Consider the following 17,275-nt stretch of genomic DNA (forward strand, 5'->3'; position numbering starts at 1 on the left):
ACTCAAACAGGTGAACCAACTCTTATTCAGACTGAAACTGAATGGAAGAACAGCATCAGGATTTAGTGCAGCCAGTCCTGAAGCATCGAGATTCACTGCATTCCTTTCAACTGAACTGTTCCACTAGATGATCCTCCACTGATACCACTGAACTGTTACACTAGATGTTCCACTACTGATACTGCCCTGATCCCATTAAACTTATTAATGCATGGTTCACCATCACCACACCTACAACTAAACTGTTCACCACCACCATCCCTATATGCTCTGTTCAACATCACAGCTATGACTGCAATGATCACCACACTCTAGCTAAATTCAACCCATTCACCAGCATCAACATGACTACAATAACTGCACTGCACTATTACCAGTGCTAGACTGAACTACTATACTGTTCACTTTCACTGCTGCTAGAGTTGCTGCATTGTCCAACACCACCACTGATATAATTGAACTATACTGTTTTCTACCACAAAATGAATGCTATCCATCAATATTTTTGGTCAGTATCGCAGTGGGTCCAAAGCCTACCTGGAATTGCTGGGTACAATGCAGGAATACTGCCTGGACAGGGAACCAGTCAATAAAAGGGTACCACACACAACCATTCACTCACTCCTGGAAGCAGTTTAGCATAGCCAGTTCTTCTACCATGTGTGTTTTTGGGAGTACCTGGAATAAGCCCCTCAGAGACACAGGCAGAACACTTAACATTCCTCACAGCCTGAGAGACCTGTGCAAGGATTAATCCAAGAGTATTGCCCCCTGGAGCTATGAACACACACACTACCTACAGCACTTCTATGCCACCCTAAAACTGTCTACACATGTCTCTGTTCTGCCTTCCAGGAAATATTTGTATATTATTTTTTTTACTTCCTGTTTAGAAGTATCATGTGTAGAGCTGTTAGGAGAGCTGGAGACAATCAATAGCCATCCTGTATACAAGCATCCTACAATGTTGAAATTGTGTTTTTTGATCTGTCATCTAGAGATAAGAAATAAGAGTCATAATTAATGGACAGCATAAAGAAAAAAAACAATGTTGGGTTTGAGCCTCAATTTTATGCTAGCTGTTTCTGCTTTTTACATTTGACAGCTTGGATAAACATGTGCTAGGGTTAGTGATTAGTGATTTTTCTTTAATGCATATGTCTGAAAACATCTTATATTGTGTCAGCCCCTCGGTATTGCGCCCTCCCCGGGGTAATTCCGAGCCGCCGCCCACAGGCTCACGCGAGGACATTTGTTGTGTTTCCATTCATTTCTGATTCAATGTATCGGTTCAGTGTTTTGTTCATGTTCATGTGTTTTGATTCAGGCTTATCATGTCTTGTTTAGTTGATGTGTTTCACCTGAGACTGGGGGTACTTAAGGGGCTTCGGCACTCAGACAGTTCCTGTCTCTGACCATGGTGTGTTTAGGCCAGCTTTGGCTCGACTTCCTCATTTGCGAGCAAGCCACTTGACGTTTCATGTACTCAGCGAGGTTCGCTCCCTATCTGCTAAGTTATACACACGACTCTCGCTCCAGACCCTCTGCCATGCAGCAGTTCCAGGTTGGGTCGGCCTAGCTGCTCTTGCCAAGTAGCTGGTTCCCCAGCTATTCCCCCGGTCTCAGGTCATGCGCTGGAGTTTCACTCCTTAGCTGCGCGTAGTGGGTGGAGTCACGCTGCACTGGTCTCCCTGTTCCGCAACGGGTTGAACCCCCGTTTGCAGCAAGAGTTGGCGTGCCGAGGCGAGTGCTGGGGGGCCAGTGGCTGGTGGAAAAGGGCTGACCAAACCCGTAGCTCCTAGCCATGCCATGTTCCCAAGTCATGCCCCATACCCGAGCCATGCCACGCAGCCTGCCTCTGCTCCTGTCTCGGCGGCCCCGCCCACCTCTGCTCATGTCCCAGCAGTGGCATCTGTGCCTCCTACCAGCCAAGCAGTGCCAGCTGCCCCTGTTTCAAGGTCTGGTCAGGCAGTGGTGCCTGCCACTGCCCCAGGTGCTGGCTGCCACTGGTCCAGCGAAGGCAGTGCTTGCCGCCCCCATTCCTGCGATGCTGACTCCTAGTTCTCAATTAGTTAAGTGCTTTTGGTCTGGTTTTCTTGGTCATGTTCATGTTCACAGGTTCGCCCCAGTCATGTTTGTTTTTTCATTGTTTCTAGTTCAGCCTGTGGTTCCCGGGCCCCAGGACATGGTCACCCCGGCAGACACGGTCAGGCAGGTGCTGGGTTCCTGGAGGCGTGGGGGCCGGAGGCGTGGGGCCAGAGGCTGCGTTTCATGGTCTGGGACAGGTATGGTCCCAAGGTGCACTCCTAGGTGCTGGCTGATCATGTTGTTGGTGCTTGGAGGCGGGGACTTTGTGTACATCACCCGAGTAGGCCCCCCTGGGCCACTGGTGCTGTGCCCTTACGTTTTCGTCGGTCACGTCCCAGCGTGCCTGGCTGGCGGGGTTCCTCAGTGGCTGTTCATGCTCTGCAGGTTGCTGGCCGGCGACCAGGGTGTCCCCGTCGGGGTGTAGGGGGGTGTGGGGGGATTGGGAGTTGGTGGGTTACTGTCAGCCCCTCGATATTGCGCCCTCCCCCAGGGTGATTCTGAGCCACCGCCCACAGGCTCACACAAGGACTTTTGTTATGTTTCCGTTCATGTCTAACCGATTCAATGTATCAGTTCAGTGTTTTGTTCATGTTCATGTGTTGTGATTTAGGCTTATCATGTCTTGTTTAGTTGATGTGTTTTACCTGAGACTGGGGGTACCTAAGGGGCTTTGACGCTCAGTTCGACGCCGAGAATTAAATGGTTTGGAACCTTGAGGTAGCCTGAGAAGTTCCCGTCTCTGACCATGGTGTGTTTAGGCCTGCTGCGGCTCGACTTCCTCGTTTGTGAGCAAGCCACCTGGCGGTTCAAGTACTCAGCGAGGTTCACTCGCTATCTGCTAAGTTATACACACGACTCTTGCTCCAGCTAGGCGACCCTCTGCCATGCAGCAGTTCCAGGTTGGGTCGGCCTAGCCACTCTTGCCAAGTAGCTGGTTCCCCAGCTAATCCCCCAGTCTCAGGTCTGTTTGTTTTCACCCTCTTGTTTGCCATGTTCTGGTTGTGTTAATCACTGTGTTCACGTTTATGCCCTTTAGCTGCTGTATCTTTTGTCTCACTTGCCCCCTTTTGTTTGTCTTGTTTTGGTTAAATAAACTACTTGCATTGGACCCATCTCTCTGTGTTTGGCCTCCATGACATATAGAAAAATTGTTTTAAGAATATTTTACTTTGTTGTTTTTTTAGTTTCACTCTTGTGACACATCTTCACTCACAGTGAGTCTGCAATTAATTAAGGAGCTAAAGGCTATTCCCTAACTCCAGTGTCATGTGTATAGAGTTTGGTTGGCTGTCTAACTGAAGTTACAAAGCAAAGCAAAGATTGTCTGGTGCCTCAGCAATAACAGCTGTAAATAACCATCCTCTTATCTAAACATGGAAGAGAAATAAAAAGCTCTAAGAGCAGTCGTTCAGCATCTTCAACTGCCAGTGCAGCTGCAAGTGCCAAGGCTGAAGCGACAAATGTTTGAGCTGCATTCCTTGAAAGAGAGACCCAGTCAAAATTGGAAAAGGCACAAAAGGAAGCCGAATTTCAGTTAGGAAAGGCAAAATTGGAGGCTGAACTAGAAGCATTAATTCTGTAAAGAGAAGCAGCAGCAGCTATTGCACAAGCTGAAGAAATGGAGGGAGGTGTGATAAGGAATCAATCAAGACAATCAGTGTCAGATTGGAATTTTCCTGAGCATAGTGAATATGTGAAAACACTACAGAGACTGCTCACTTCACAAAGTTTTGTTTGTTTTGCCACCCCTGCACCTCCGTCTTCTCTTGATCAAAGCCTTATTGTAAGGGAGCGCCTGTGCCGCGGCCTTTCCACCCCCAGAGGGAGATCATGCTCCTTACCACCTAGTGATCAGCTCAATTGACAACAGCTAGTGGCGATCCTTATTAAGGACTTCCTTCTGTTTCCTCGGCACAGAGTCTTGAGTTTTTCTATGCGAATGCTAGGCCACGCCGGTATCTGCGTTACTCTCCCAGAGTTGTTCTCTGCAAAGCTCTTTTGTCTCTCTGGATGCACTCAACAGCTCAGTCATATGTTTCCCAGCAAGCCACAGTTTGTCCTACATCTGTAACCGACGATGTTGCATGCTACTTAGCACGCAGAGACTTAGTCACCACAAGTCTCTTTCAGTTCAATGACAGACCTGAAAGCTACAGGGCATGGTGGTCTTCCGTTAACAATGTAACCAAAAGCTTAGGTATCACAGCCAGTGAAGAATTGGATCTGATGGCAAAATGTCTAGATAGAGAATCTGCTGAACATGTCAAAAGGATATGCTCAGTACACATCAGCAAGCCTGAAATAGCCCTGAGAAGAGCTTAGCGTTGACACCAAGATTGTTATGCCTCTCCAGAGGTGATCGAAAGTGCCCTATTTAAGAAGCTGGATGATTTTCCCAGAATTTCAGTCAAAGACTCCACAATGTTAAGGGAGCTAGGGGACCTTCTCATGGAGCTTAACTGTGTCAAGGAAAAAGACTTCTTACCAGGTTTGTCATATCTGGATACAGCCTGTGGCATTGGTCCAATCATTGAAAAGCTTCCTTTCGCACTTCAAGAGAGGTGGATCTCGCATGGTTTACGGTATAAGGAGGGCAATGGTGGGCAGTTTCTACCATTTGATATCTTTGCAGGGTTCAAGCTGAAGGCCCTACAGAGGAGATTCCCATGAGGAGAAGCGGCGGACTGGGGAAAAACCACCCTATTCACAATAAAGCGCAAGCACTCAGGAAATGCAGGGCTTTTAGGGCACAGCCTCCTGAAGAAAGAATGGTGTTCCTTAAGGAAAATGAGATGTTTTAAGTGCTGTGCCTCAACAGCACATATGGCTAAAGATTGTAAAGTGGTAGTGAAGTGTGGTGAGTGTGGGAACAGTTGACACAACACAGCTATGCACCCAAGGCCAACATTCGTGGCCCCAAGTACAGTCTTTCCTGTCTCAGACCATGGTGGGGACTTTGAGTTATTTGACATTTGTAGTGACTCAACCTGTTTCTCCTTAAGAACATGTGCTGGTACCACTGACCTGTCTGGGATGCTTCCAAACAGAATCACTTGATGGAAGGGTTAATCTATCTCTCACACCACTAACTGAGCGCAATGAAATACTTAATAACGGCTCTAAAATACCAACTCCAGAAGCAGCTCCCCACTATTCCCACCTAAAGTATTTGGCACCTTATATTTCAGAGTTGGATCTAAATGCTGAGATTCTTCTGCTGCTTGGAAGAGAAATCATTGGGTTCCATAAAGGTCAGGCAGCAGGTTAAAGGGAGACAAGATGATCTGTTTGCTCAAAGAGTGGATCTAGGGTGGGTCCTGGTGGGTGATGTATGCCTGGGAAAAGCACACAAGCCAACAGGGAGTACAATCAAAACAACCAATATGGAAAATGGCTGTTCTACTCATCTCATCCCTTGCGAAAGCTTTGTAAACCCGAAAGAGAAAGTTTTTTTTAGTAATCATGAACCAGGAAGTCCATCAAGACAAGATGCAGAGGTGGGTTGCTCCTTTCCCCTTCAGAATACCAAGATATCAGCGTGTACCCAACAACCGCATAGTGTTTTGGTTCATGTTCAAGAGTGATTCTCAGGCACACTACAGGTAAGCGAGGTACACTTGCTTACCGCTCAGGTTCTAGTTCAGAGTCAGGAGCTAGTTACTGTGTTTACCTAGAGGCAAGCGAGGCACATTATGAAGGGAAGTGTATATCTGTAATATATGTACCCACTATTTTTTTTAAAATATATACAGTTGTGTTAGAACATACACAATTCATGGGAATGAATGTCATGGAAATATTGGGCTTTCAGTGATTTCTTTGAACCTTTCCTTGTCTGAGGCAGAATGAGTTACAACTTACATAACGTTTTAATTGATTGAAAGTCAACAAAGGGTGTTAATTTGATAAAACACACCTCCACTCACTTACATTACATAAATTCCCTTAGTACAGATTTGAGAAGAATTAAAGTAGATTTGCACAAGTCGGGAAAGTCTGTAAAAAACATTTCTGTACAACCGCAGATTCGAAGAACATCAGTCTTAACTTCCTGTCACTGATCATAATTGCCTCTAGCTGGAAGCTTCTCTGTCCCAATATAAAAGGGGATGTTTGACTGCACTCATTAGTTTACCCAATACACAGCACAATGATCAAGTCCTAAAAACATAGTGCAGGTTTTACAAGAATGACAGTAGAAGACAGAAATGTCTAGTGATATAGAGTATATAAATCATTACTAGGAGGTGTAACCACTGCCAAAGTCTAGAAGAAGTCATCAGTTCTGTGAAGCCAGCGTTGGAGACATCACTGTCTCTGTGCTCTGTGTTTAGCTTGCTTCTCCATTTTCTAACAATTATTTTTATATATCTGTTTAGTCATTTACTGCTTTGTACACCTAGTAATTGCTTTTAGATTGTGTTTACAGTCTATTCCCACAAGTTTATCAAAAGACGTAGTTGCAGTTTGCCCCTGCAACAAAGTTTATTTTCGTGCCCAAATCAACTACAAGCTTCCTGCTTTATTATGGCTGCTGCTAGGCTTTTTGAGTGTACGAAGAGTGGCATGTTTAGTCTAGACCCTTTTTCAGAATAGAGAGCAAGAGTCTCTGATAGCTGCCCTGGGAGCCTTAGGGAGAGCTAGCACCACCCCACTCCGCCGTTAGAGCCCTCAAATTGGGGCGAATGGGTGACAACTCTGCGGCATAGATGGAAAGCTACGGCTAATGCTAGTGCTAAGGCCAAAGCTAGTCCACCAGAACTCCCACCCCCCGATTTACATGTCAAACAGGTTTGCCCCGCTCAGCGAAGCACCTGCTGAGGAGCCTGTTCAAAGTACTCTGGTCATAGGACCTCTATTGTTTAGTCATCTATGTAGGGGCCAACGATATTCGTCTGTGGCAATCAGAAGTAACAAAGGCCCGGACGATTTCCGATGCCGTAATTTGATTTGGCCCCATCCCAATTAGCTTAGGGCATGTAGCCAAAACCCTTAAATTAGCAGTCATAAAACCTTTAATCAAGAAACCTTGATTCTTGATCCTAGTTTATTGTCTAATTACAGACCCATGTCCAACTTAACATTTATATCCAAGATATGAGAAAAAGCCCAACAACTCTGCTTATACCTGAGTAAGAATGACATGTATGAGAAATTCTAATCTGGATTCAGACCCCATCATAGCACTGAGACAGCCCTAGTAAAGACTAGAAACAATCTCCTTCTTGCCTCTGATCAAGGCTACGAATCATTATTAGCCCTACTCGACCTCAGTGCAGCCTTTGATACAATAGATCACACTATTCTCTTAGGAAGGTTAGAGAACATGGTTGGAATCACAGGAACAGCCCTATCATGGTTCAAATCATATCTAACCAAACAGTTCATAAAGGTAAAACATTTATCTTCAAATTATACAAAAATAAAATATGGAGTTCCGCAAGGCTCTATTTTAGGACCGCTATTATTTAGATTATACATGTTACCACTGGGCTCAGTTATAAGCAGACATGACGTTAATTTCCATTGTAATGCAGATGACACACAGCTCTATATATCAGCCAAACCTGACAATAAATTTAGATTAAAGAAAATCGAGGACTGTGTAAAGGATATAAAACTCTGGATGTCACATAACTTCCTTTTTCATAACAGTGACAAAACCAAGGCTCTCCTTTTAGGTCCAAAAGACACTAGAAATATCAGTGTCAAAAATCAGACTCAATGTTAGACTTGGCAGATTTTTCCATTATTCCTGGTCCAGCAGCTAAAAATCTTGCCGTGAGGGGTTCCCTTCTACCTATGTCAGACCAGCTACCACCTACCAGACCGACCACCAGCTACACTGACCAGAGGTATGTTTGGAGGAGTAAATGCAAAGCATTCAACGCCAAGAAAACTGTTAAGCATGGCGGTGGTAGCATCATGCTCTGTATGCTTCAGTAGTCTCTGAAAGAAACACTTCATCACACAGATCCTGATCAGGACTTCCAGACTGCATTCCAGACTCTAATGATGATATAAAGAAAAGAGTTACTCACAGAGCAGCACAGAGAGCGGACTGCCCTCCATAGTGTCTCACCGACCACTGATTAACTGACAGATTGAATGGAGGTCTGCTTTAAACAAACACTGCATTCGAGAGAGAGAGAGAGAGAGAGAGAGAGAGAGAGAGAGAGAGAGATTCAAATAACTACAATCAGAGGTGGAGCCTGTAGAGGAAGGGTAATGGTGGGTAGATTGCCCTGGCATCTGCCCATGAGAGTGGTCAGAGACATGACCAAAAATAAATCACATTAGTAAAATAGAGAATTCCAGTAGGTGTTAATATCTGTTCAATATGACTTTGTAGAATCCAAATGGACATTAAAAAATGAATGTGATCTTAGTGCTATGGAAATAAAGACAAACAGGATTATAGGATTTTACAAAGGTGTGAATCTTGGAAAATAAACAATTTCTACATACACAGAGATCAGCCATAAAATGAACACCAACTCATTGTTTTTGCATCCATTATATCATTATATAGTTTGTAAACACCTCAGTGTCATTGCTGGACAGAGAACAGTCTAGCAAACAGCATCCTGTGACCACTGATGAAGAACACAACACAAACTATACAGCAACCTTAAAAGAAGGCTAACAAAATAAACAGAGAAACAGATGAGTAGTTCTCTGTAATCTGTAGTCTGTAATAAGAACTACAAACTGCTCATATATGATAAGCGGAGCTGAAAAAGCAACAAATGAGAGTAGAAACATGGATATATATAACAGCAGTGCTAGTATAGCACTTCTGAAAGAGTTTCTAATAGCTCTTGCTCTTGTGGTTAAAGTTCAGGTGGTAAAATTGATCATTGTTTTTGACTGGTAGCAATAGGCATGAAATCATATGGCTGCATTTAGTGTGTGTGTGTGTGTGTGTGTGTGTGTGAGAGAGAGAGAGAGAGAGAGAGAGAGAGAGAGAGAGAGAGAGAGAGAGAGAGTGAGAGAGTGTGTGTGCGTGCGTGCGTGCAATATGTGTGATTGTGTGTATTTTCCAGGACATAAAGGGTGTAAATGATCTAAACAGTATTATTTTAGTTCTTCATCAGCTGATGAGGTCATTTCCACTCCAACAGAAGTCAGACCACTAACACTGAAACTGTGAGCTCCTCTCAGACACTCTTTTCTGTATCAGTTTAGTTGATGAAATGATACATATAGTCTATGACCAGTTAAATAACCAGCTAATCCACTAATTATGTAGTGATTTATTACATATAATAATACATATGTCTTTTAAAAACCTGTAAGAGCTCGTGCATGAGTGGTGTATTGCTGAGAGAATAGTCTGAGAAGTCCTGGAAGAGTCTATCTGATGCTGTTCTACTGTTTGAATTAGACGATGCAGGGCCTCAAGTATGTGAACACTGAACTACTGTGAGATGAATCAACCAGATGTTTCTGTATTAAAAGTGAAAACATCATACTTTTACAGAAAAGCACATGCATTTTAGTCTGTTCTTTACTGAGAATCTGAGACGGGCAAAATCCCTTTTAGCATCTCCTCTCCCTCTTGCAATGGTTGAAACCACTGCTGATGTGCAACAGAGACAAACCAATACAACCCACAGTGAGGATGGGAGGGAATAATATAGTGCAGCTATATTAATTAACATTCATTTATAAATACTGAATACACATCATTCACACAGTGTATTAATGTGACTGTTTACATATAGCTTCACACACATTATAATATTCTGATATGACTGTATATTAATTCTGACTGGCTGTGTTATGGTGTGGTATGACAGCACCACTGCTGATAAACACAAGGCCCTAGAGAGGGTGGTGTTAACCAACCAGCACATCACCACAGCTGCACTTCCTTCCATACAAGACATCTACAACAAGAGAGGCCTGAGGAAAGCCAGCAGCATCTATTTTACCCCACACAAACCACAGCCACTTCCTGTTCCAGCCCTTGTCTTCTGGAAAGACATACCAGAACATTCGAGCCAGAACCACCAGACTCCAGAACAGTTTTTATACAGACTGATGCTGATCTAAATCCTGACCTAAACGTCCTCAGTACGTTTACACACTGAGCTCCAGCTGCTCATGTGGGCCTTTATGTACATTGTTCTCTGAACGCTCTAATACTAAACACTAAGTCTGAAATACTAGAACAGTAAGCTAATGCTCATTCACTTGCACTGTACACTTTATTAATGTATACGTACTACAACACCTCTGCTGCAACACTGCAGTACTGTTTACACACATGTTGTAGTGTCTGTGCACCTGTTGTCCTTGTCTTGTCTGTTTTCTTGTACTAGTGCTTCTGTTTATTGTCACTGCACCACAGTCACTGTCCAATGGTAGTTCATTATACTGTACTGTAGTGTTTCTAGGAGGTAGCACCACCACCTAGCCATGACCCCATTATCACTTTAAATTTTCTTTATACTACATGTGTGGTGAATGGGTAAAGGCAGGCATACGTGGTAGAGGTCGGTGAGCGTAGAGGGTAGATACCAATTGTCAAGCTGTGTAGTCTCAGCCTGAACTGTAACCAGCCGGCTCAACTGCTTCATGATCACCAATAGCAGTTGCTCATGGCGGCCGATGGCATGCCTTGATGTTGCAAAGCCTCCTTGATCGGCGCCAACTCTGCTCAGTCCATTGTTGGTTGCACCTTTCTGTTATGGTGTGGGGTTTGGACGCAGGTGCAGTTAATCTCTTTATAAATTGATTTATTTAATGAAACTACCCCTTTTGAAGGGTTTTATATTATGGTGCATGTAACAGATGGTGAATGTCTTAAGTCAAGACAAGGTGCTTGGCCACCACAGCTGTGAAAGGTGGCAGCAAACTTTAAAGTTTAAAAGCAATATAGAAAAAAGGGTGGGAAAACAAACAAAGGAAACACCAGGAGTGGCATTTACTCAAACAAAGGACAATCCAAACATTTTCCAATCCAAAGTATTTTCTTTTTCTAGTTTTCCCTTTCACCACAAAAAACCCTCTTTTTCCTTTAAACCTTTTCAGCTTGTGTGTTTTTCAGACTGTTCGCAACTTAGACCCACTGTTACCATTCACCCCTCTACAAAGGTGCGACAGGGAATTGTGTTTGGCTGGGTGTATTCACACTGAGGAACGTTTGTTTTACTACTGAGTAATTTTCCACAGTAGATACTGCAGTACTTAAACTCATTTAATAAATTTAAAAGTATTCTGACCCATTTGTAACTCACTAGGTACTTCCTAACTTGACTTTACATGCAGTTCTGACTCAAAAGCGACAGAGGCCACCAATGCTCCTTTTAAAAACTCACTGATTTACTGGTTACATTCACAGCAAAAACACATATGTACATATAAAAACAAAATCATAATTGCATCACATACATGACATTCAATGTGAACATTTAATAAATTTCAATCACTTCAACCAATCAAATTGACTGATTAAGAATGCACACAAACACACAACCAAGAGGAAGGTTGACAAGGATGCTTGTGTAATAAACATGGCGGCTGCACAAAGAATATTGTTCCTAATTCAGAGATGCCACTTATAACAACGATGTAATGCACAAGACCAGGCTGTTTGTCTTAATGCAGCACATCATTTACATTCACTTGACCTTCCTGATGTTATGTTGTGTGACAGATACCTTCTATCTTCTTGGTGGAGGAGGAGTTGACAAAAGAAACCAGAAGAAATTTTGCCCTTAGCCCCACCATTCAGCTACTGACAGCTCTTCAGTTTTATTCCAGGGGTGGTTTTCTGCAGACTCTTGGTAATGACCCTGGCCTAAGCAAAGCTGCTGCATGTAATGTATATTATTTTGGTCTGGGAGTACTCATGACCCCTTCATCTGGGCCAACTCTGCAGTGTATCAGCTGGCAAGGGATGGTGCATTTGCTGGTGCATATGTACTGGGTGACCACTGGGTTATCCACTCTAAAGCTACTTACTCAATCCTGTCTCGAATCCCCATACTGAGACAGAGAGAGAGAGCTTTGGGCATCAGGGGGATTTCAGTGTTCACCAGAACGGCGCTGTGCCATCATTGCTGTGTGCGCTATGCTGCAATGCATTGCAGTACTTGCTGGCATACACTTTATTAATGGGGAAAATGAGGAAGATGGTGAGGAAGAGGATGAGGAAAGAAGAAAGAAACATCCCTGTAGAATTACCAGGAGAGAAGGACTTTAGGCCAGCTTGGAAACAAATGCAAATATTAAGGGACATTGTTGCTTATATTTATTTTGGATAAGTGACCAGTGTTTGTTTTAAACACAGTACAGACTCTAAGACATTTATTATTTTTTCCACTTTTAGCTATACCCACTCTTTTCCTCTCCTCTCTGGAGGAGATCAAGCCCTTTGACTAGGCTCTGCACAGGAAGGCCCAGGAGATGACCCAGTACTGCTGCAGGGTGAAGAAGGTTGCACAGGGGATGTAGGTTGAGGTAGGGTAGATGGAAACTCACTAATGCATACATCAACCTACTCAAAGATCCCTCTAGTTGCTCTTGGGCTTAGTAACATTTACAGTAACATTTTTTCTGGTAGGGCAGGTGGGTTTGTGTTTTGTTAAATTAATTACTTTTTTATTTTTTCTAATGAAAGTGATTGAAAAAAATTATTGCTTATTAGTTTGTTTTTCTAATAATTACTTTCCTAATCATACTTTATTGGTTATAATAATGAGAAAATGTTGGTGGTATAGTTGATATAGTGATTGGCATTGCTTTTCTACCGCAGAGGGAGTTCAGCACAGAGAGTCAATACAGAACTGTTTAAAAGCCATTTGTCTTTTTGGGGACTTCGAAGGCTTAGAAGGCTTTTGGGAATCACTCCTAAAAGTCTTAAAGCTACATATTCTTTAAGATCAAATGTTAGATTGTTAGATATGGGTGGTTAATGTCATGATAAATGATGTGACATTACATCATATTTTTATAAGTATATTGTGGATATGATCAGTACTTAAGGAATGCTGATTAACGTCGGCAGTTTATTTTTTACAGGATCATATTTAAGTTGTGAGTTGTGGTTAATGTGATTTAGTGCAGCACCGTGTGTGAAATATTGAAGTTGTGCATTTTGAATGAAATGAACATAATTATTAATGTAACTTTATTATAATGTAAAAATGTAATTAAAAAAAAATCCACTTCACAATGTTTATTTTAAAACTGGCAATACCATATTATAGAAATACATAATACAGAAATAACAGACAACTCAGTTGGTCCCTTCTGAAAATTGTACTTAATATGGAATCTAACTTATGAAAGAAAGATGATTATTGCAGTATTACATCCTGTTCACCTCATCAGGTTGAGCTGTGAAACACCGTGATGAACAGATGAGTCTTTAATCAGAGATCCTGATTCAGCTGAAGTGGAACAGAGAGATTTCTGATCCAGTGAGCTTTACAGTGAGTTCGTACCTCGAGCTCTGTAGCATTTGACCCCCAGTATGATGGACACCAGCAGATATGGAGACATCGCCAGCAGACTACTAATCAGACTGAGAATTGAGTTTCTGGAACACACACACACACACACACACACACACACACACACACACACACACACACACACTTAAATAAAGTGGGGTGTATAAATTATTATTGAATGTATACATTTTTCTGGAAGTTTTTGACTTTATGCAACACATTTGAATATCATTGGACATGCACCTGTCCACTATACTGTGTCTACAGGCTGGGTCTGGAGGAATAATCCATCTTATAGAAATCTGCTGTGAGGTCTGAGGGCTTTGTGGGGTGATACAAACAGTGGAGAGTAAAAGGCTCTCCCTCAGACAGGATGAACAGGACTAGAGTAAGAGAAAACTGAAAGAAGAAAGAGTAATCCTGGACAGTCCTGTCCATCCTGTCTCTGAGGGAGAGACACTGAAAAGCTGGAGCTCAGGTCAGAGGTTAGATGATTTCAACAGGAAACTGTTTGACTGTTAAGAAATATAAAACTCTAGTGACACACAACTGTTTTAGGCTACTGGACTCCTGGTTGGGTTGTTTCTGCAAAGCGTGTTGAAGAATGTGTAGCTAGGACTAGAGAGCAGATATTTTAAATTTTATTTATTTAAATTATTTTAAATACCTGTTAAATTATCTAGAACTGAAATATGTTAGATCTCCAGACACAGTAAATGTGTGGAACAAAGGCACACAGGTTCTAAGAGTGTGGCTTAAGTAAATAAATGTAGTACAAATTGTTCAGCTTTACATTAAAAGTAGATTTATCTTTCTCACATTGCTTTGATTCAAATTACAGTTAAAAACTAGAAACACTTGCAGGGAATGGATGATGCAACACTTAATGAACAAAGGCAGGGTAACAAGATGGGGGTTTACAAACAAGATGGGATAAATCAAGGCAGCAGCAACTAAGGGACAAAACTAACAAACAATACAAACTTGACAACTTGGACAACAAACCTAAGACTGGGAAGAGACAGGAGCTTGGGTACACGAGGGACAAACAGGACATAAAACTAAACAGGGCAGGACAAATGAAAAACTACTGAGCCTAGCTCTGGAGGGGACAGTGTTTTTACATTCAAGATCTATTACCACCATTCTTACTCACCAGTAACGTTTACCCAGAGTGCATCACTGTAGGGTGTGTAGTTGACTGGGTTTCCTCTTTCAGCTCTGCACCAGTACTGACCTCCATCAGACACTAACGGAGCTGATGGTGTGGGAGTGTGTTGCAGTGCTGAACTCATTCTGAGGGTTCTGTGTGTGTTTAGTCCAGTAAAACCTCCATCCAGCAGACTGATCCAGGACACACTCCAGAGTCACTGAGCTTCCTCTCAGTGCAGCTCCTTTAAGCCTCAATCTGAGTTCAGGTTTAGGTTTAACTGCTGATGGAGATGAAGCACAGAGTTCAGACCAGAAAATCAGAGTCTTTATCACACTGATGTTCTCATAACATTAACCAGCTTCAGATATTGGTTAGGATTAAACCTGTATACCCCAGTTTACAAGCTTTTACATTTAATTCCCATTTAATTCATTAAAATTTAAATGACCAAGAATGCAAAGTGGTGATAGTGCTCCACATTTCAAGACTATCTGCAACTGTTATAAATTATTAAAATAAATAAACTGAGTTCAGTAAAGGACTGCGTGCCCTTGCTTCAACAGGGTAGGGCCTCGAGATGGCAGCTTTTCTTGTGCCAGCGTTTACAGAAGAGGAGCTCCTTTTTCGAAGAAGCAAAAACCGGAGAGGGCAAACAGGGATCTGCACCAGGCTCAAATCTAACACTAACCGATGCGAGCTTTTATCATCTCTTCTCTCTATTTACAAGACATAATAATAATAATAATAATAATTTATTGTTTTGGCAATCCTGTACAAATGGCATGACATTTCCTAGGTGAATACTGTCAGGTCCGCATCGCCGCACCTCCCCTGGGCCGGTCCCAAGCCGCGGCGCGCAGGCTCACTCAAGGACTCGTGTTATGTTTCAGTGTGTATGTGTCGATTCTAAGACTCTGTTCATCTTCATTTATATCATGTGTTTGGTTCAGTTTACTTGTGTTCCGGTTTTTGATGGCTTTGTGTCTCTTGATTTAATCATGCATTTCACCTGAGGCTGGGGTACTTAAGGGTCTTCGACGCTCTATCCTGCTCTACTACTCATGTTCATGCGGCGGTACCAGGTTTTTTCCGTCTCCTAGTTAACTCAGCGCCTGGCTAGCGCAGCCTTAGTTTCCCCTTGTTTTCCCCAGGATCTGCCTGCTGGTTTTCATTAGTTTTCCCTTCCCGATCCTTCCCTACGTTCTAGCTCAGCTCCTGAAGTCCCACCAGTCACATGTGTGTTTTTGTGTTGGCCCTTTGGTTTGTCACGTTTGTATTTAGTTTGTCGTTGTGCCCTGTAATTGCTGCATTTTTGCTACGTTCACCCTTTTCTGTTCCCCCATCTCTACGAGTGTTCATCCCTCTGTGTCTGGCCTAACCTGCCATGACAGAATTATCAGCTGACAGCCTCCAAACAGCGGGGATGGAAGTCTTGGAAGCCCACTTGTCCTCCCAGCCCAGTCACCATGCCCCCTAGTTTGTATTCGGTAGGCAAGCCTGATACATATAATGGCAATCCAGAGCTTTGTGACAAGTTCTTGCTGCAGTGCTCTGCCTTTAAGAATCAACTGACCGGCACTGACCAGGCGAAAATCGCCTTCCTTGTATCCCGTCTCGCTGGTAAAGCACTTGATTGGGCCACTGCCACCTGGGAGGAGTTGAGCAACAAGCCCTTCTCGGAATGCCTTAAACACTTTAAGACGGTGTTACAACACCCCCGAGAAGGGCTCACTAAGGGCTATACTGCGGATGGAACAGGGCACCCGATTGGCGTACACTGGCCGCGGGCAGTGGATGGAACCAGCCAGCTTTGGTGGCTCTGTTCTGCAATGGGCTTAGCCCTCGTCTGTATGCCGGGACAAGTCATTAGAGTTGGACGAGCTCATCGCGCTCCCCATCCGCTAACGCAGTGAGTGTTTCTGTCCAGAGATTGGTTTCCCATCCAAGGGCTCATGAAGGCGTTTTTTTTTCCTCAACGCCACATCCCTAGTCCGTAGCCGATGGACGTTCCGGATACGTATTCTGGCAATCCGGAGCTTTACAATAGGTTCGTATTTTAGTGCTCGGTGTATTTAAGTTGTCATGGATTGGGCTCTGGATTGGGCCAGCGCCACCTGGGAGGAGCTTAACGTGAAGCCCTTCTCGGAGTACGTGAAGCACTTTAAGGCAGTGTTTCAGCGTCCCCGAGGGGGGGCTCACGCCGGACGACCTGCTGCTGTGGCTGGAGCAGGGTGACAGGTTGGTAGCCCACTATGCGCTGGAGTTCCGCTCCCTAGCCACGCGTAGTGGGTGGAGTCACGCCCCCCGTTTGCAGCAAGAGTTGGCGTGCCAAGGTGAGGCACTTAACCTGGACAAGCTCATAGCGCTCGCCATCAGGCTCGACCAGTTCTCTGGTCGTCCCACCTCCATCAGGCCCCGGGGTGCTGTGAGGCCTCTGTTCATGATTCGGCAGTGGCATCTGTTGGTTTTGGTTCTGGTGTTTTCCCCTGTTTTGTTAATAAATCATGCATCGAACTGTCCCTGCTAGTGTTCACCAGTCATTGTCTAGCCTAGCCAGCATGACACTATT

Source organism: Salminus brasiliensis, chromosome 9 (genome assembly GCF_030463535.1).
Source record: "Salminus brasiliensis chromosome 9, fSalBra1.hap2, whole genome shotgun sequence".
NCBI lineage: Eukaryota > Metazoa > Chordata > Actinopteri > Characiformes > Bryconidae > Salminus > Salminus brasiliensis.